Source organism: Melanerpes formicivorus, unplaced genomic scaffold (genome assembly GCF_026170545.1).
Source record: "Melanerpes formicivorus ecotype bairdi unplaced genomic scaffold, bMelFor1.0.p_v2 SCAF_38, whole genome shotgun sequence".
NCBI lineage: Eukaryota > Metazoa > Chordata > Aves > Piciformes > Picidae > Melanerpes > Melanerpes formicivorus.
In genome coordinates, this window is record NW_027142390.1 from 5,803,906 (window position 1) to 5,824,114 (window position 20,209).

The 20,209-nt window shown below is 51.6% G+C and overlaps 1 protein-coding gene across 2 annotated transcripts in view; it reads left to right on the top strand.

Annotated features, from left to right (window-relative positions):
• Positions 1-265: 265 nt before the first annotated feature.
• DAG1 (dystroglycan 1) overlaps positions 266-20,209 on the top strand; it is a 58,160-nt gene continuing 38,216 nt past the window's right edge. The window contains exon 1 of one of the 2 annotated variants that reach the window (XM_068157997.1): positions 266-354. The gene's annotated coding sequence lies outside the window, so the exon portion shown is untranslated. Of the gene's footprint in view, positions 355-1,009; positions 1,087-20,209 lie in introns of those variants that run through there. The other variant, XM_068157998.1, reaches the window with a different exon arrangement.

Consider the following 20,209-nt stretch of genomic DNA (forward strand, 5'->3'; position numbering starts at 1 on the left):
GGTCACGTCGCAGCGGGGCCGCACGTGGGGCGAGGGGCGTGGCCTACCGGGGGGCGGTGCTTGGAGCGAGGCCAGAAGGGAGTGGCTGCGGCGACGCGGAGGGCTTGGCCGCAGGGCGCGAGGACGGAGGAGGCGGAGCCCGCGGGCGGCCAGGTGGGGCGGGGCGGGAGGCGGGCATCGGGCGTCGATTGGCCGCGGCATTCTCGTGCCGCCGGTTGCTAGGCGCCGTGCGCTCCGCCCCTAGGTACGTGCCCGCGCGGGGGTCGCGCTCGCGCCGCGCCGCCCGCTCCGTGCGTCGGGGCCGCTGGCGGCGAGAGCCGGCGGGGAGCGGCCTCCGGGCCCGGCCGTCGCACGGTGAGGGGCTGCGGGGACGTGGGGGAGCGGGCCTCGGTCTCCGCCTGGCGGGGCCGTGGCGGCACCTGCCGGACCGTCCTGTCCTTGGCCTACCGGGCGGGCTGGGAGCGGAGCTGGGAGCGGCGGCGCGGCCTGGGCAGAGACACGGCGGGGTCCGGGCCTCCGGGTGCGCGGGCAGTGGGACGGCCAGCCTGGCCCGATGCGGGTGGCCCGGTGCTATCTCATCCCCCGCGCTCCTTCCGCGGCCTGTCGGGGCCGGGTGCAGGCGGCCGCCCCGGCTGGCGGCGGGGTCCGGCGCCTCCGCTCCTGTCCTGCCGCGCTTCCCTTCGTCTCGTTGTTTTCCCGCCGTCCCGTACCCACCCTCGCCGGGGCTGCCGTTCGGGTGTCGTTCGGGGCACCCTGGAGTCTGGGTGGGCGCCGCGCCCACTGCTGCCCGGCGGTCCGGCCCTGCCTGGTCGGGAGGCGGAGCGGGCCCGGCCCGGAGCAGCGAGCTGTTGGGCCGGAGTTGGGCTGTACCGGACGAGGTGCAAGGTTTCGCTGCAGGCGCCGGCGGGGGCAGTGGGAGTGGTCCGGCTGCTGGAGGTGGTGGCAACTGGTGCCGGGATGTGCCGTGAGCCCGTCCGGCTGTGCCCGAGCTCATGCGAGCTTCTCGGGCCGGCCCAGGGCAGGCTGTATTGGCACCTGGCGGCTCTGCCGGCTCACCGGGCCTGCCTCGGTTCCACGAGAACACAGGTGGGTTGCCACGTGTCCGGTGTTCAGTATCTCCTGGGGTGCGCTCCTTTCGGAGTCTCTGCAGGGGCGGCAGGGCAGCGCTCGGCTCCCGGCTCCGCTGCGGGACAGACCGACCTCGCAGAGGGTCTGCAGGGCACCGTGGGCTGACCTCGGGTCTTTCTGCTGTGAGCGCGACCGACTCTTCTCTGCTTAACAGGCCCACAATCAAAGTTTTATCTGCAGGCAGCAGTGCGGGCAAATAAGTACAAGTTCTGCTGTGCAAAGGGATATGAATGCAGAATGTTCCTTGCAGCCTTCCTGGCTCCACAGAAGCAACAGGCTGCAGAATCTTCAGTGCCCATCAAGTCTGGGGGTATGAATCTGGCAAGTTTTGGCACAGGTTTGCAGGTCACAAATTCCTCGTGTGTGTTTTTGGAGCTTAACGTCGTCTCTGCTGCTTGCAGGTGGGAAGGTGCTGGAAGGGGGAGCAAGGAAGTGCAGGCAGGAGGACATGGGAGGTGATGGGTTCATAGTCATACCCTGGGGTGCTGTGTCTGTCTTGGTTCTGGAGCTCTGGGCTCATTAGCCTTTGGAAAATAGCACTGACATCAGTCCCCTGTCCAAAATGAGCTGAAAATCCTTTTTTTGTATCACAAGACCAAGTATTCACCTAGTTTCTCCCAGCACCCCCCAGGCAGTTGCAGCCCTGCTGCAGGATGGACTGCCAGAATCTCTCGCCTTGGGAATGCTGTCCTTAAGAAAATTTGTTGTTTGACTTTATATATGGAAGGCTCACTTCCCAACTTTATCTTTGCAGACTCCTTTCACTTTAAGTGTTTCCAATTCAGCATAGGTTTCTTTGCACTGTCCCTGCCGCTATTCCGAGCACCCTAAAGCACTTATTCATTCTTCCTGATGCTTGTCATTGCACTCTTCTATCCTAAATATAGGGTAGTATGCCAATGGGAGAGGCTCGAGAGCAGGCTGAAGTGCTGGGAACACCACTGTTTACTCAGAGGAGTAATCAGCAAAGCCTGGCTGATTCCAGGTCGTGCCGTCTTCTTGCTGCAGGAGTTTGTGCTCACTTCTTTGGGAGCTGGCATGAAGCCTTGAATAACTGGAAGATGTTGCTGACGGCACATGCCAGCCTAGAAATACCCTTTTCTCTAATAGAGTAGTTAGTTCTGCTTCATTGCTGGTATTGGGTTTGGTATTGGAACTGGCTAGAGCTGTGGGGCTGATACCAGAGCAGGTGTTCCATGCCTTGCTGCATAGATTTCGTGTAGGGTTTGTTAACCCTCAGCACCTCTCTGCTTTTAGAAATGGCTGGTGCTCTCTGCTAGTTCAAGCGCCACTAATCCACTTTCCTCCTCATCTCTCACTGCCCTGTGTGCTGGGCTCAGCTGTTCCAAGGAAGGAGAATGTGTGACAGGTAAGGTGAGACCTTTTGCCAGCTTCAGCTGCAACGTGCGTGGGTAAAGCTGGCTCCGAGTTCTGACTGCTGCTTGTCTTCCACAGACGGCTGGTCCGGAGGAATTCCTGCGTGTCTCTTGCTGGCAGAGCTGCGCTCTAGCAGCAAGGGACTGATGTTGGAGGGAGCGCTACTGCGCTCTGGCTCATGCAAGCTTGCCTGCTCACAAGCCTGGAAGGTGCTTTCCACTAAAGGCCAGTGGTGCTGCTTTGCTCTGACAGAGAACAGGACTGTGCAGTTGCCACCACAAGGTGCTGTGGGAATTTTCCTGCTCTAGTCTGTGGCACAGGTGTGAGACATGGCATGTTGCCAGCCTGGCAAAGAGGGTGTGATGGTTCTGCCCTGGCAGGAGTGGTGCTGTTCAACAGTGGGAATGGTGTCTCCTTGCCTTTTCCATGTCCCTTGGAGAGATAATGAGAGATTGTCCTGGAGAGATACCAGGGTGCTCTGCCAGGCTGGGGAGAGCTCCAGCTGACAGGACTAAACCCGTCTGTCTCCTTTCTGCAGTGACAGCTGTCTGAAAAGTCCCAGAGTGGGGATGGCTTTGGATGGTTGGTGCCTTTTATTTCTGTTAAGTGAGGAACAGTATGAAGGATTTAATTCCGGTAATGATTAATTTGAGTTGAGGAAACTGCAAACTCTGAATTCTCCTTGGGCAAACAAGGGGTCATGTAAATAAATGCCTCTGGCATTCTTTGTGGTGCTTGCAGACTGTCTACCAATTACTTCTGGTCTCTTGCGGAATCAGTGGGAGGCTGTCGCTCCTTGAGCTCCGAGTACTTCGGCAGCGATTTGGGTGAAATACAAATAAACAGAGTTGGATTGACCTAGTGTATCTGAGCTCTTGGTATGCTGGAAATGTTTGTTCTTAGGATGTTTGTGCAGTCTGGAGAGGTCCATATCTTAAAGCCAATTTGCAGAGGACTGTGACCGTGTTTAAGCTGTGAAAAAGAAAAGATCAACCCGAAGGACCTGTGCTGTTAGGGCTTGTTCTGGGAGATTGAATAAATTGGAGAAAGCTACTAAGGTGCTGCTGGATGGAAACCTGTGAGTATGCTAGGTAGGTGCACTTCCAGAACAAGAGGACACAGTCTCAAGCTGCGCTGGGGGAGGTTCAGGCTGGAGGTCAGGAGGAAGTTCTACACAGAGAGAGTGATTGCCCATTGGAATGGGCTGCCTGGGGAGGTGGTGAAGTCACCATCATTGGAGGTGTTCAGGAGGAGACTTGACAGGGTGCTTGGTTGCATGGTTTAGTTGATTAGGTGGGTTGGATAATAGTTTGGATGCAATGATCTTGAAGGTCTCTTCCAACCTGGTTTATTCTATTCTAAGTTCCCAGTCTAATGACTTTTTTAATCCATGTTTCTGCCTGCAATTATTCATTGGCTTAAACCATCTCTGGTTCAGCTTTTCTGGGATAGAAGTCTAGCCTGCCCCTAGGAAAGATGGTTGTATAGGTTTGAGGTTACAACTTTTAGTGCACTTTACATGAGCATCCAAGCTGATCTGCTAGTGCAATGCTGTCCAAAGGAGATGGTTCAGGTCCTCTATCTGGGCAGACTCAATGCTTTGCAAGTGTCTCCTGAGCTGGTCACCTGTGGACCAGTAGAAAAGCTCTCTGGCTCTTGGGTGGTTTGTGAACTGTTTGGGCAAGGTGAACAGTGTGGCTTTGTTTGGGGTGTGGGGAGGCAATGGGGGCTTCCTTCTTCTGTTAGCAGTAACCTGCTGAGATGGGCAGATGTAGCTTGAAACCACAACCTGAATTAAAGCTGGAGCCTCTTGTGGTAGCTTCTGCCGAAGTTATTAGCTAAGGTACACAGGATGCAAGCCACCCTAGGAATGCACCCTGTTTTCCCAAGTGTTGTATCCCACTCAAGGTCACCTCAGCCCTGCAGTGCTGGTTTCTGGGAGCCAGGCTTGATGCATGCTAGGAAATTCCTCAGAATTGCTGCCGATGGCAACAGTGCAGCCTTGCAGCTCTTCCACATCCCTGGGTAGTGTGCTGGCACCTGGAGGGGGCTCCCATGGCTCCTCACCAATGTCTAACTATAGAGAGCTCACAATGGCCCCCCAGACCTTAACACCACTGGTGTTCTGCCATGTGACTCCTGAGCTTTGTCACTGCCAGGCCATAGCAGTCCCAGTGCCGCCACAATTGTCCCGGGGTGAGGCACAGTGAGCAGCAGAGGGTGAAGTGTGGGAGGGTTGAGCTGGTGTAAAGCTTTGAGAGAGGAGAGGTCTGGCCTCTGGACACACTGCTGTCTTTGTGGTGCTAGCACTTGTCTTCTGAGCTGGTTATGTTTTATTCCCTCACCCTGGCCTGAGTTAATTTTCTGATAATTAGTAACCTGCATTGTCCATGGAAGGAATTTGTAAATGACCCAGCCAGAAGGAGCTTGTCAGCACCCCAGCAGTGCTTCCTCTCCAGCAGGTGGAGAGGAAGTAGGGTCCTGCCTGGAGAAGGAAGAGGTGGGCATGGCCCTTGTGCTGGAGGGTGGTGGGTTGGCTCAGGACGAGTGGTTATCTCTTGCCAGCCTCATGGTTTGCTGCTCTTAAAAAGGGCCTTCTCTTTCCCTGCTTTCAGCTGTGCCCTTTTGCCTCCTCCCACGTGCCAGCTGCATTGCTGAGCTGATGCACTGATCAACTGATCCTGCTAACTTGGTGTAAAATTGTTCTTTTTTTCAGCTGGATCCTTTCTTCACTCCCTTAACAAAGGGGTCAGGAGAGGAGTCAGACCATGCTTGGGTCAGTGCTGTTGTGTCAGCAGAGCTCTCTGCCTTGGGATGGTGCTCTCAGCACTAAAGGATATTTTCTTCTTCAGGGTTGAGTTGTCTCGCTCTCCTGCAAGTATTCTCTAGGCCTGGAGCATAATTCTTAGTGGAACTCAGAGTAGATACTCTCTGTCAGACTTCCACATGCAGAGAGTGAGATTTGGTAAGAGCAGAAGTTTTCCCAACCCTGCTGATGTACAGCGCTTAGCTTTGTTTTGGATTTTCACTTGGAAAAACAGGCTCCTAGCCTCATCTGACCTGTAAAGACAAATCTGAATGAAGGTTTCCATTGAAGAGTTCTCCTTTCTTACCCTTTTCTGGTGCTCAGCTATGCCATTTGCCATCACCACAACCCCAAGTAAGAGTGCGGTGTGTATCTTCTGCCCTACCTTCCAGGAAGGGCTCGATTCACAGAGCAACCACAGGAATATTTTGGATCCTGGCTACTTGGATCTTTCCAACCAATTGGCCAAGATGTCTCTTGCTGCAATACTTGATGTTTGAAATGCTCCCTGGTAAGGACCTGACAAGCAACATTCCTCCTCTCCCTCTTTGGGGGCTGAGAGGTGATTAGGGGGGAGGTTTCAGTTTGCTCTAGCACGGCTACAGGTCACGCGAGTGCCGAACGCGTGCGGGCGGTGGATTCACACTGGGTCTTGTCTTGTTTTGAACTGGATTGTACATTCAGGCTTCAGAAAGCTTCATCTTCTGTAAGTGTGTTCCTTAAGGGTGGGGATTAGCATTTACTAAATTTTGATGAGAGATTCCAGTAGCAGATGCTGATCATTTTATATCAGTCCCAAGAGCTCAGGCTTGATTTTTGGATGAGCTTGAGTAAGAAGCAGCTGGGTAATAGTTTGAACCAGCAGCTTTCCACTCAAGTGTGGAGCTGCAACAGGTAATATGAAAACCTCATGCCACTGTCACAACTCCAAATTGTGACCTGGGGGCTGTCTGTGCTGTCAGTCCCTTGCAGGAGTGGCACTGCTTGCTTCTTGTCATGTAGACTTCTCTCTTTCTCATATAATATCAGTCCCTTAAGGGATTCTTCCAGGCTCTTAGGAAAACATCTCTTCCTAGAGCTCCCAGATTTCCTTGTCTGTGTCTTTGGGACTTGTCAGTTACAGGGGAGAGAGACCAAGGGTGGTAGACAAAACTGAACCTGTCTCTAGTGGTTGCTTATTCAGCAGTCAGGATGCTGTTGAGATAGTTCTTTAATCGCAATGGAAATAGTTGCTGGGTTTTTCCAGTGTGGCTTCAGTGCCTCTGCGGTAAACTTGTTCTCTGCAGCAACTCTTCAGTGCTGTTCTTCAACTGAGTTTCTTCTGCAGCAAGGAAAAGTTTCATCAAGACCTCTCTAAATATTGCTGAAATCATGTATAAGGTGAGCTTTTTCCTTTCTGTTGTGGCTGCTGGGATCCTACAGGAAGGCCTTGCACTGGTGTCAGCTGCTTGATGGGTACCAAGAGGTGTTTGGAGTGAGGAGGCAGAAGATCTGAATGTGTGCTGATACTGAACACTTTGGGGCTCTCTTTTTACTCTGAGGAAAAAACCTTCCTTCAAGATCTGCTTTCTCTTAAGGGGAGCACTTTGTTTTTCCCCAAGTAAGGGATTTTTCTAATAAGATGGTCTGGCAGCCCTCAACAAGCACAGTCTGATGCCAGTGGAAAATCTGGCAGGATGATTTTGATGGTGGGATTGTATTGGTATGAATATTTGGGGTTGTGTTGATTACCTCTTTGTGTCCCTTAGACTTTCTAGCGAGGTCTGAGCTCTCTGTGCTGTGGGACCCAACTCCTGCATGGTGCTTTCCCATCCCAAAGGAAGGATTTCCAGTGGAATTTTTATAACAGCTGCCTGAGGCCAGCATTGGAGCATCAAAGGTGGTTATTCTAAAACCTCCTCTGAATTCAACTTTGCAGGGTCCTGTTGGGGAAGACAGACAGAATCAGTGTAGCTGTGCCTCCTTCTTTAAGGATTAGACACAGGGTCAAGACTGGTGGTAGACAAGGGTGGAACTGTGCCAGTTGAAAGGGAGAGTTTTTCTACTCTCAAAATCCTCAGTGTTTCTCCTTTCTCCTGCAACCTGTATAGTTAAGACACGTTGGAAAGTGTAACTTTAGTAACACTGGCAATAACTGCATTTAATAGACACAACCAACTTGTATCATTGACTTTGTTAGCTCTTGCTGTGGGTTCCTTGCAAGCCTCTACCATGTGGTTTTGCACAGCATAGCTGTTGTATGGGGTGTGTAGGTGGGCCTATGGGTTTGGGATTGTGGTCACAGTGCATATCTGCCCATCCTGTGTGGAATAAAGCAACAGAAACAGGGCAGTGAGCCTTATTGTAATTGGTGTCCAGGTCAGATCAGGTGTTTTCCAGGCTGGGCACTGATGTTTGTGGCAGTAATAATGAAGTGATTCAGACCAATGATCTGGTGCAATCCAACATAAAGCTGTGTGCCACGGTGCTGTACACATTCACACACTATCCATTTCATTCTCCAGAGTGAGCTGTTTGGCCAAAATGTGAAGCTGTGTGTCCTGTGCGTGGGGAATTTTGTGCTTCCAGCAGTGTTTGTGAAGCCAGAGCTTTATGTTAATCTGTGTGCCAGCAGCCTTGTGCTGGTTGCTCTTTCAGGAAATGCTTTATCATGTCTCAGAATAAAATTTTGTTTGAGTATCAGGGGTCAGGGAGGTAAGAAGTTTGATCTGAGAATAATGATTGCTGAGAATGAATAAGAATCTCCTCCAGAGAGGTACAGAGGAAGCTGAAGCAACACGTTGTAACGGTACCGCGTGCACAGCCCCACCAGCCCCTGGCAATAAACTGTTGGTAAGAAAAGTATAAGAATAGGGCTTTGGAGACTTGTGAAAACTTTGTAATCAAAGGTAATGTAGGAAAAAGGTCTTAATTTGCTACTGGTAATAAAGCATTGAGGAGGCAGCAGTGTTCCCCCACATGGTGGTGGACCTGAGCAAAGCCTTCGACACTGTCCCGCACCACATCCTGGTCTCCAAACTGGTGACACATGGGTTTGATGGATGGACCACTAGATGGATAAGGAACTGGCTTGATGGCCGCACCCAAAGAGTGGCTGTCAGTGGCTCCATGTCCCAGGGGAGGCCAGTGACAAGCGGAGTCCCTCAGGGATCAGTCCTGGGACCTGTCTTGTTCAACATCTTTGTGGGTGCCATGGACAGTGGCATTGAGTGCACCCTCAGCAAGTTTGCTGATGACACCAAGCTGTGTGGTGCAGCAGACAGGCTGGAGGGAAGGGAGGCCATCCAGAGGGACCTTGACAGGCTGGAGAGGTGGGCACAACCCAATCTCATGAAGTTCAATAAGAGCAAGTGCAGGGTCCTGCATCTGGGTCGAGGCAATCCCAGGCACAAATCCAGGCTGGGCAGGGACTGGCTGGAAAGCAGCCCTGAGGAGAGAGACTTGGGGGTGCTGGTGGAGGAGAAGCTCAACATGAGCTCTCAATGTGCACTTGCAGCCCACAAAGCCAATCAGATCCTGGGCTGCATCAGGAGAAGTGTGGCTAGCAGGTCGAGGGAGGTGATCCTCCCCCTCTACTCAGCCCTGGTGAGACCCCACCTGGAGTACTGTGTCCAGTTCTGGAGCCCCTATTACAAGAGGGATATGGAGGTGCTGGAGTGTGTCCAGAGAAGGGCCACAAGGATGATCAGAGGGCTGGAGCACCTCTCCTATGAGGACAGACTGAAGGAGTTGGGGCTGTTCAGTCTGCAGAAGAGAAGGCTCCAAGGTGACCTAATTGTGGCCTTCCAGTATCTGAAGGGGGCCTACAGGAAGGCTGGGGAAGGACTGCTCAGGATCTCAGGTAGTGATAGAACTAGGGGGAATGGAATGAAGCTGGAGGTGGGGAGATTCAGGCTAGATGTGAGGAGGAGGTTCTTCACCATGAGAGTGGTGAGACCCTGGAATGGGTTGTCCAGGGAGGTGGTTGAGGCCCCGTCCCTGGGGGTGTTTAAGCCCAGGCTGGATGAGGCTCTGGCCAGGCTGATCTAGTGTGGGGTGTCCCTGCCCATGGCAGGGGGGTTGGAACTAGATGATCCTTGTGGTCCCTTCCAACCCTGAATGAAACTATGAAACTATAAACTATGAAACTATAAGCAGGGATAAAAGTCGTGTGTAGTTCTGTTTGAAGGTGGCAGAGCAGAGTACTCTGTGATTGCCATGGCTAATTTGAGCATGAGAGGCTTTGCTTGTAAGGTCCCTTCAGAGGTAGGACAAGCTTCTGGAGTCTAGAAGCAGTACTACAGACCTCTGATGTGGTTCAGGCACCACCTTCCCCTCAAACCAGTGTCCAAATGCTGGTACCATAGTCCTGCATACCCTTTAGTCCTGGTACGTGGATTCTAACTCTTCTTCTCCCTGGCATGCTGGTTCTGTGCTGCCACTCCAAAGACTGCCATGCTCCCAAAACACCCTAGTTGTTGGGTCAGCTGGAAATGGTGCAAGTGCTGCTGGCCTCTGCCTCCTGCTTTCTCCCCAGGCTGAAGCAGGACATACTGGGACAGGTAGAATAGAATAGACCAGGTTGGAAGAGACCTTCAAGATCGAGTCCAACCTATCATCCAACACCACCGAATCAACTAAACCATGCAACCAAGCACCCTGTCAAGTCTCCTCCTGAGCACCTCCAGTGGCAGTGACTCCACCTCCCCAGGCAGCCCATTCCAATGGGCAATCACTCTCTCTGTATAGAACTTCTTCCTCACCTCCAGCCTAAACCTCCCCTGGTGCAGCTTGAGACTGTGTCCTCTTGTTCTGGTGCTGGCTGCCTGGGAGAAGAGACCAACCATGGGCCATGCACCACTCCTTGATGACTTTTCATCTGCAAACTCGATGTGGTTCTGTGTGCACAGCCCAGTCTGGCAGGAAAGCAGATTGTGCCTGGCCATGGTTGTCCCAGGGGAGCAAGGCTGTAGTTCTGTCATCACAGGAAGAAGCTGTTTCCTGCAGACCTCCACACTCTGTCCTGGTGCTTGGTGCTTCACTTCAGTGTGACCCATTGCAGCAGCCTCCAGCCTGTTTCTCTTCCATCATTTGCAGGCTGCTAAAGCTTCCTCTAGAGGGGCATAACTTTGTATAGAGAACTTCATCCTGCTGACTTCAGGTAAGGCTTTTCACACCTTTTATGGATTTCTTATAGTCTGTTCACACGCTAGTTGAAAACCATTGCCTGGATATGATGCTTCAGGAGATTATTTGAGGTAACTTCTCCCCTGCTCTATAAAGAAAAGCAGAGAACAGAGGAGGTGGTGAGATTTAGGATAATTTTTTTCTTGAAGTTTAAGATGAAATCAAGGTCCTGCAGGTGGGGGCAGTTCTGCCTTTTGTGCCTTGGCAGCACATACCTGTGTTTTGTGAGGGGTTGCTCTTCTCAGATCCTGCTGGAAAAGCAGCCCACCAGCAGCATGAGTGAGATGATGGAGAGCAAGGTTGGGTGCAGAGCTCTTCACTCTGAGTGTCTTTTGGGCTGGTGTTGTGTGTGGCTTGGTCACTCCGGCTGGGAGCCCGGGAAAGAGTGCTGCGTTGCTTAGGTCCTGTTTTCTGGTCATATATGGCATTCAGGCTGGCTAAGCCTGTGCAAGTGTTTAGGGATAGGATTCTTCTTTAAGCAGTGACTTAAGATGATTCTTAGTGAATTCTGCTCAGCTGACTCGAAGCCCTGTTTGGGACCAGCACTCGTAGGCTGTGCCAACTGGAAAAGGTCAGCTGAAGCTGGGAGCTGCCTGAGCACACAGCTAGGTGCCTGGTTTGGAGCGAGGAAGAGCCGCCCTCAGTATTGGTAGAAGCAGATGGCTCTGCTCTGCAGCCTGAGCTGATCTTATGAGCAGACACCGTTCATTTCCTCGTGTGTCAGTGTCTGCTCCAGTTGAAGGCAGACCCAGGCACGCACAGAAGCTCGTAAGCACACAGGTCTGCATCTCCGCAGAGAGAGCAGAGAAGCTGTTTGCACCCCACTGGGAGTAGAGGAAGAGTCTTGGTGGGAACATCGGTGATGTAAATCTACTCTAGGGAGATGGGCTTGAGGATCAGCTGGAGTAATTGAAGTGACCAGTGTCCTCCTGCTTGGGCTTTGTGGTGGCAGCCAGCTGAGCTGATTGGTGAAGCACTTTGCAAGACAAACAGTTGTCCTATTTACCTCGCCTCTCCTCAGTGGAGAGGAATTACCTGTGTCAGCAGAGCTGGGAAGTTATTTTTCTTCTTCAGGCTTGGTTGGGAGGCATGGATATTTGAGCTCTTCAGGGTGTAACTAGTTAAAGATCCTTCTGGAGCAAAAACAAGGCAGAGCATTGCAGCTGCCTGTCTGGTTGGTGATCCTGAACAGAAGCACAGCCCTTTTGGGGGAGAATGCTGCTACATCAGGAGCAGAGTGGATCTTTGCAGGGTTTTATTTTAGGCTGGTCTCCTAGACTCAAAGAACTTGATGATGTTGAGGCTGTTGGTACAGGAAAGAGGTCTTGCAGCAGTGTCTTGTTCCATTTGCTGTTGGCAGGCTTTAGAGCAGTCCCTTGCATAGAAAAGTCACATGAGAAAAGCATTTAATGTATTTTTAGATGTCTTTTAAAGTGGCTTAGTGGCTGAAAAGAAACCTGCGTCAGGTCACTCGGCTGCTTGCTGCAGCTTGCCCAGAAGTGCTCAAGCAGACTATTAATGTGGAATGCATCCAGTTGGGAGTTTTGCTGTAAGAAAATTGTACTGCCTGCTACCAGGATGCAGCTGGCTGTGGGAGGTGACCCTCTCTGTCAGTGTGTGCTGCTTGGATGCTAGCTGGGACAATAGTGGGAAATGAATGGGAGATGTCCAGCTGAAGGGAGTTTAATTTATTTTTCCCTTTATCTTTTGGAACTGTTTGGGTTTTCTTTGGTGACTCTTGCACAGCACAGTTTTTTTTTTCACAGGCTCCAAAGCTGGCATGTTCAGCTTTTTTGGTTGGTTTGGTTTGAGCTGGAGCTGCTGGAAGAGGTGGTCCACTTGCACTGGTACAAGAGAAAAAAGAAATGGTCTTGCAGACCTTGAATCCACCCAAGAAATTTGAGCCAGATGGAAAGTGGCCTCTTGGTTGTCTCTTGGCTAGTTCCTTTAACATGTATCAATTCCCACATCCACTTTTGCATGTGGCTGTACCACACCACGACAAAGGGAGATGGGAGAGGTGGAAATGCCTCCAGCTTAAAATGACCTTGAAGCTGGCCATGGTGCTGCTGTGGATCTTCAGGCAGGTCAGGGCACATCTGCCTTGTGAGGAAGAGTCAGGGGAAAGGTACAGCCATTGCTTCTTTGGAGTTTGCAAGCCTTTGCCTCTGCGGGAGGAGGCGTGCTGCTTGTGGGCCCTGTGATGCATGCTAAGCTCTTGAGATCTCTGTGGGCCATTGAATAGGAGGAAGAGTGCACCAGAGTAGGAAGGAAGCATGATGCACTGCAGCACCTCGTGTCAGGGATGGGAGCATCGTTGTAGCGTGTGCACTGGGGAGGTGAAGGCTGAGCTGGAGTCCTGGCTTTGCATGTACAGGGTGAGATTATTGGTGTGTTGGCTGGTTGGTGCTTGTTTGGTGGCTGAGCTGTTACATCAGTGCCTAGCAGATTAGAGGGAAAACTAATTTCCAGGAGTCCTGCCCTTGCAGAATAAGCTGAAAGAATGGCAGGTGAGGAGAGCCAGGGTACTTGAGAGAAGCCTCCTTAAGGAGCAGCAGTATTTATGTAACAGCTAACACAAAATATTAGTGTAAATAAGACAAGCTGTGATTTTTACCTTGAAGCATCTGGTGAGCTGACTCCTCAGAGATAATGTGTAGGCAGGTGGGACAAGAGAGATGAAAAGTTCCAGATCTCTCTCCTTGTTTTCTGGAGCAGTTTTGACCATGAATCATGAAAGGCTGTGTATACCAAGAGGAGGAGGAAGGCAGACAAAGTGAAACCTGGAAAAGGAGCACTTCTTGGTTTTTTACTAGGGTGCTTAATAATGGGAAGAAGTAGCTGAGGGGAGACTATGGCTTTCCATCTCTTGAAGCCTTTGGCTCAAGACAATGTACAAGGCTGACTTTGATCAAGAGGTATCACAGTATAACTAGGGTTGGAAATGATCTCGAGGATCATTGAGTTCAACCTATCAACACAGACCCCATGACTAGACCATGGCACCAAGTGCCACATCCAATCCCCTCTTGAACACCTCCAGGGACGGTGACTCCACCACCTTCCTGGGCAGCACATTCCAATGGCGAACGACTCGCTCGGTGAAGAACTTTCTCCTCACTTTGAGTCTAAACCTCCCCTGGCACTGCTTGAGGCTGTGTCCTCTTGTTCTGGTGCTGGTTGCCTGGGAGAAGAGACCAACCCCCTCCTGGCTACAACCACCTTTCAGGTAGTTGTAGAGGGCAATGAGGTCACCCCTGAGCCTCCTCTTCTCCAGGCTAAACAATCCCAGCTCCCTCAGCCTCTCCTCACAGGGCTGTGCTCAAGGCCTCTCCCCAGCCTTGTTGCCCTTCCCTGGACACGCTCAAGTGTTTTGATGTCCTTCTTAAACTGAGGGGCCCAGAACTGGACACAGCACTCAAGGTGGGAACTTCAAGGTGGGAACTTCAAGGTGGGAACTTCAGGGACCTGTGTAAGGGATCTGGCCAGACTCTGGCCCTCAGTGTGATGTGGGCACGTTTGAGAACATCATCTAAAATGCAAGCGCTGCGCTTCTCAACACGGCCAGCTGAGCGAGATGTGTATTTAGCAAGCAAATTTGTTTTTCCAGTCCCTGTCACTTAAAATGAGTGTGGCTGTGCTAAGAGCTCTTCTGAGACGTTGCTGTGTTCTCACCCAGGGCCCCAAATTGCTGCTTAATTTATGCCGCCTCAATGGGAGCCCAGGTTTGTGGAGATGAATTCTAATGGCGAGTGCTGAGCCAGCGCTGGCACACGGTGCTTACAGGTGGGGTTTAGGGGTGCCCCAAACCTGCTGCCCGCCATGAGTCACAGCCTGGTGGGTGCTCTCAGGCAGAGGTGAGCAGGACAGCATGGCAGCAGATGGAGGGCCGCCTGTGCCACTGTGAGGACTGCCTTGTAGGGAGATGTGCCATTCCTGGGAGGGCTCCTGGGGCTGGTGGCTCCGGCCAGCTTTGCCTGTGGGGCTGGGGACGCCTACGCCTGGCATTTCCCCTGGCACCTTTCAGTGCCTGTATAAGTACCAGCAGGTCTCGAATGCATTGCAGATTCTCCCCTGGTGCTTTTTTTTTTTAAGCCTGAGTCATAAATAGGTTGTGGGTCTGGCTGGTCTGTCATTAGAAGTGATGTAATGATTAAACTCAGCTTGGTGACGACTTTCCTGCAGAGCTGCTCTTCCAGGGCTGTTTTTTTTTTCCCCTGTTCTCTTCAGGCCTGAGCATTGCAGGTGCTATGTGAGATACATTTAGACTCTGGGGGAAAAAAAAGTTAATTTAGCAGAACTTGCTGTGAAGTGATGTTTCTTACAGCGAGCCAGACTGGCCCCAGTCTCTCTCCTGCTTTTGATGCAGACACTGATTGTCCTCACTCCGCTTCCCAGGGAGCCCATCCTGGCTGCCACGCAGCTTTGCACCAGGTTTATAGTTAATGCTCTTTGGAGTGAGCGTAGTTTAAAAAGTATCCAACCAGGGAACAGCACAAGATGTAATTCCAGTGAAGGTTTCTTGGTTGCTGGTTTTGTTGCTTTGGTTTGGTGGTTTTGTTTTTTGCCAGCAGAACTGGAGTTTCTATTAAAGGGGATTGGCAGTGCCCTGGCCTTTAGCCCTGGGTGGAAGAAGAGCTTTGAGGGTTTGCCCCTTCACTGCAGGCTCAGGTGGGTTTCTGAAGTTCTCCAAAGAATGCAAAGCTCAAATAAAGACATTCCTGGTATTTTTACAGTTAACCTGTGAAGCTTTTGTGTACGAAGCAGAGGTCCTGGGAAGGGATAAGAAACAAGCTATTTTTACTCCGTCACAAATAGGGCTTGGCATGTTTATTTTAGACTCTGGAGCCGCTCAGGCCAGTGTGGGGTTCTTTAAGAGTCTTCTACAGTTACTCTCAAAGTGAAAAATAAACTTGGACTCTGGAAATCACAGGAAAACAGGGTGTCCCGGTGTACTTGGCTTGGAGGAAGCCGCAGGGAGGAGTTGGTGGCATCTCCTGTGTCATGCAGTGAGCTGGTCTCAAGGTCCCCTGCGTATCAGAGGAGCCTTTGCTGAACTCCCAGCTGGCGATGGGCTGCATGCCCTTCCAGTGCATAAACAGAAGAATGGCTGCCTTGCTGGGGTCCTAACTCAGTTTTAAGAGTCCCCAGCTGTATAGCTTCAGAGTGGCTGGAGAGCTCCCAAACAGAGAGGGACCTGGGGGTGCTGATTGACAGCCGCCTGAATATGAGCCAGCAGTGTGCCCAGGTGGCCAAGAGGGCCAATGGCATCCTGGCCTGCATTAAGAATAGTGTGGCCAGCAGGAGCAGGGAAGTCATTGTGCCCCTGTACTCTGCTTTGGTTAGGCCACACCTTGAGTCCTGTGTCCAGTTCTGGGCCCCTCAGTTTAAGAAGGGCATTGAGAGACTTGAACGTGTCCAGAGAAGGGCAACAAGGCTGGGGAGAGGCCTTGAGCACAGCCCTGTGAGGAGAGGCTGAGGGAGCTGGGATTGTTTAGCCTGGAGAAGAGGAGGCTCAGGGGTGACCTCATTGCCCTCTACAACTACCTGAGGGGTGGTTGTAGCCAGGAAGGGGTTGGTCTCTTCTCCCAGGCAACCAGCACCAGAACAAGGGGACACAGTCTCAAGCTGCACCAGGGGAGGTTTAGACTCGAGGTGAGGAGGAAGTTCTTCACCGAGCGAGTTGTTCGTCATTGGAATGTGCTGCCCAGGGGGGTGGTGGAGTCACCGTCCCTGGAGGTGTTCAGGAGGGGATTGGACGTGGCACTTGGTGCCATGGTCTAGTCATGGGGTCTGTGTTGATAGGTTGGACTCGATCCTCGAGGTCTCTTCCAACCTTAGTTATACTGTGATCCTGTAACTTGAGAAGCTGTGGGCACAGAGCTTGGCCGTTAGCAGTGCTGCAGCTCCTGCTCCAGGGAGGGTTTGAGCTGCCAGCTCACCAGCATAGCTTTGAATTATTTTATTAATTTTTTTTTCTGCTGAGAAGTTCACCAGGCAGCAGGTGGTGAAATTAATGAGACTGCCTCAATCTCCTCCTGCCACTCGAGTTTGAAAGGGGGAGGATTTAGGTCAGTCCCGCTCAAAGAGCAGGGAGGACCCTGTCCCCACCCCCTCTTGGCTGGCTCTCTGGTCTGGCTGATGTGGTGGGGTTGAGGAGTGTCCCCTTAATTGCAGGTGTGCTTTACACAGGCTATTCAAACTTTGAAGCTCTTAATCCCAGTTTATTATTAGAAGGTACTAAAATTGTGGCCAGTGTGTGTGTGCTCACACCATGGTGGTGGCATACGTGATTTTCAGTGGTGGGTCACGAGCTCTTCAGGTCAGGCATTGTACAGACATGTAACCCCAGCAGCTCAGATGGTATCTGCCCACACAGGCTTAACCAAGCTCCTTTTCTGAACTGGGATACCTAGACAGCAGCTATCAGCTAGGGAGGTCCTGGCTGAGCCCCTGGGCTGGTCCAGCCCTGTCAAGTGCAGGCTGGAGGTGCAGCTGATCCGAGAGACTACAATGTGTGTGGTGAAGCAGTACTTCACTGACGAGCTACCTGAGTTATTGACTATTGAATTCATTCACTAATAAACACCACTGACAGTAATTTACAGTTAGAGCATTTTGGAGGCTTAGAACTCCAAAGCCCCAGCCTTCATCGCTGCTAGATCTGACAAACTGCCCTGCTGCTGAACTGCAAACCTGTCACCCTTCCCTCCCATGCCTCCTCACATTAGTGGGAGAGCCCATCCCCAGTTTGTCCCCCCACAGCACATCTCCTGGACACACATTGGGTGGAGAATCCAGCAGGTTGTCCACGGGGGTTCCCCAGCACCCTGATGGGTTTCAGTCTGCACTCTCAGGTCCTGGCTGTCCCTAGGTGTCTTTGCTTCTACCACAGGAAAATCAACCCTCCTTTGTCCTTCACATTACATGTTACTCTCCACTTTTCCTCTGTTTCAGGACCCTTCTTTTCATTGCCTCTATCTCTTCCATTCTCTTCCCAGGCCCTTATTGCTTTTTGCTCATCAGTTTTGACTCTGCTACATCCATACTCAAATCTGGTGTTCCATTTGCTTAGGCAATCTCAAACTGACATGACTGTATCACTGCTGTGGTCCCCTCAGTGCAAGTAGCCTTGCAAGTCCTCACACCCCAAAGCTCCCTATTAATTATGTGGCACACCCAAGACAAATGCTCCTGAGACAAATCACTCCACTCTAGCCTCAGCTCAGCAGTTTTTTTCAGGTGCAGTCTGCACACCAATGCAACAAACACACACTTCTCACAGCTTTTAGGTTTACCCAGCATCCTTCCTCTGGAGGTGCTGGAACTTGCTGTGGCTCCTTGTGGTGCTCCCAGCTAGCTGTGGCCAGCACTGCTGTGCTAGGACCTCCTGCTTGCAGCTGCCCCCAAAGAATTTACAGCCTGGGCTGTAAGGATGGGAATGCAGATAGAGAGGTCATCTAGCCCTGCTCCTGCTGAGTGGTCACAGAATATCTCTGACTTGATTGAGCTGATAACTCATGAGGAACGCTAGCAGGCAGCTGCCTGCCCCATGTACCTGACCCAGCAGGCATGTCCTCTCCCCAACTCCCTGGTGGGGCAGGGAGGGATGGCTGCCATACCTTGGGGGTGTTTTCCCCCTTTCAATAGCAACCAAGAGCTTGGAAGAGCAGGAGGTTTTGTGGCGAGGGTTGTCGTTTCAGCCTGGTGGTTATCTGTTGGGTTGACTTGAATCTAGCTTTGGAAAATAGGTAAGGCAACCATGCTTGGAGTGCCTGGTCTGTTCTCCAAAGAAAACACTTGCTTGGCCACAGCTCTGTGTGTTTTGGATTAAGCAGGCCTGGCTTTATCTGTGAGCATTAACCTTTGTGTACTGTAAAGCGCCGGTGGAAATCTGTGCTCTGAAGGGTAAGCCACGCTGTGTCTGTCTCTGGTGCACAAGAACCCACATCCCTCACGGGGTGGGAGCTTGGAGTGGCAGAGCTGTCAGCAGCACTGGGGTGCAGGATCTGCCCTCAGCCATACTCAGCTAAACAGCTGCTTGGAGCTTCCCAAACCACAAGCACTGTGCCTGGGTTTTCCCTTTTCTCCTGCCAGGCAGGAGGGTAAGATCCTGCTGTGAATGCTGTGTGTTTGGGTTGGAGGAGTGTAGGGGTCTGGACCTCTTTGCAGGCAGAGTGCCCAGGGTAGGACGCAGGACAGTCCGTTTTCCCTGTGCAGGCTGCTTTGCCATGTCATTGGAGGAGAAGGGCCTTTGGGGAGCCTTGGCATGTCTGCAGTGCACTTGGCTTGTTACATGCAGCCCTTGTGTCCTGGCAGCATTGTGCCTGCTCCAGTGGGGCTCCCAGAAATCGCTGCCAGTTGTATGTACTGTGGCTTTGTCAACGACAAAAATACCTAGCTCCAGAGAGTCACTTTGCATGCAGAATTATTTGGGGTCTTTTCTCTTGGTTATTGGCCTGTTAAAAAGAAACAAAGCAAACCAGCACCACCACCAAGCAAGGAAAAAGAAACAAAACCATAGATGTGAAAATAAACTCACTGCTGTGGGTCTGTGAATAAAGATGTGTTAATCCACAGAGCTTGGCATGTTGGCAGAGACCTAATATTATAACACAGAATAAATGTCTTTGTAGAAAAGCACCTGAAAAAGGCCCAGGGATGATCCTGTGCTGTACCCTGGGTACCATGGCACAGATTTAAATGCTGGCAGTAATTTTGGCTGGCAGCCTGCAGGTCTAAGATTCGAAGCGTTGCACTGCTCTTGACTAATAAGTTTTGAAACAGCATGCCCTTAAAATGCTTATTTATAGCAAATATACTCCAGGACTGGAACACAGCTATACTAATGCTTAAAATGTCCCTGGAAGAGCTGCATGGCTGGGCAGTGTTTGTTTCCCAAACTCTTAATTGCAACTGTTCCAAACATTTCCATAGGTCTTTCCGACAGCCTTTCCCTGGCCTGCCAGAGCCAAGGTGCCTGGAGGACTGTGTACTGAGCCTCCCCCAGCACAGGGAGCCTGTTGCTCATGCCCAGCAATCCTACAACTGGGTGCTTGGAGGACTGTGAGTCTCTTCCCTGGCTGGCATGGGTCCCATATCTCACGACAGGTGCAGCTGTGGACTTGCCTTTTTGTGTTGCCAGAGGAATTCAGCCCTTCAGCCAAGCGACTTGCTCTCCTTTCTTCAGACTAGGCAGCTTGTCCCCTGGTGAAACAGCCCCTCCTGGGGGCCTTGCTGCCAGGGACTGCTCCTGTGGCTTGGGGTGACCACAGGGAATGAGCACATGCATTGGTCCTCTTAATGCAACCTAAGCAATTCGTTTTATTTCTTCTCTTTCCCATGCTTGCTGCTCTGGCATCACACTGGCTTCTCCTCTCCTGCTTCCTCCAGAACCACGAACCTGTCAGGTGCATTTTTATCAACCTAATACCACTACCAGGCAACTCTGACCTCCTGAGCAATCCTTAGGAGGAAGCCAGGAGTGTTGGGGACAGGGTCTATAACCACCTTATCACCTCCAGATTTGGGAGGAGTTGAAATCAGTGTGTCCGTTGCTCCCGCAGAGCAAACAGCCGCCCAGGACTTTGGCAAGGGGAGCCGTGGCTGCCTTTGCGAGGCCATCACGTAGTTTGCTTTCTGGGACAAAGGCTACTTAGACATCTGGATTGTGTTGGGGATTTTGAGGGGAAACATAAATTATGAGTTTGCTGTGAATGGAGAATGACTTTG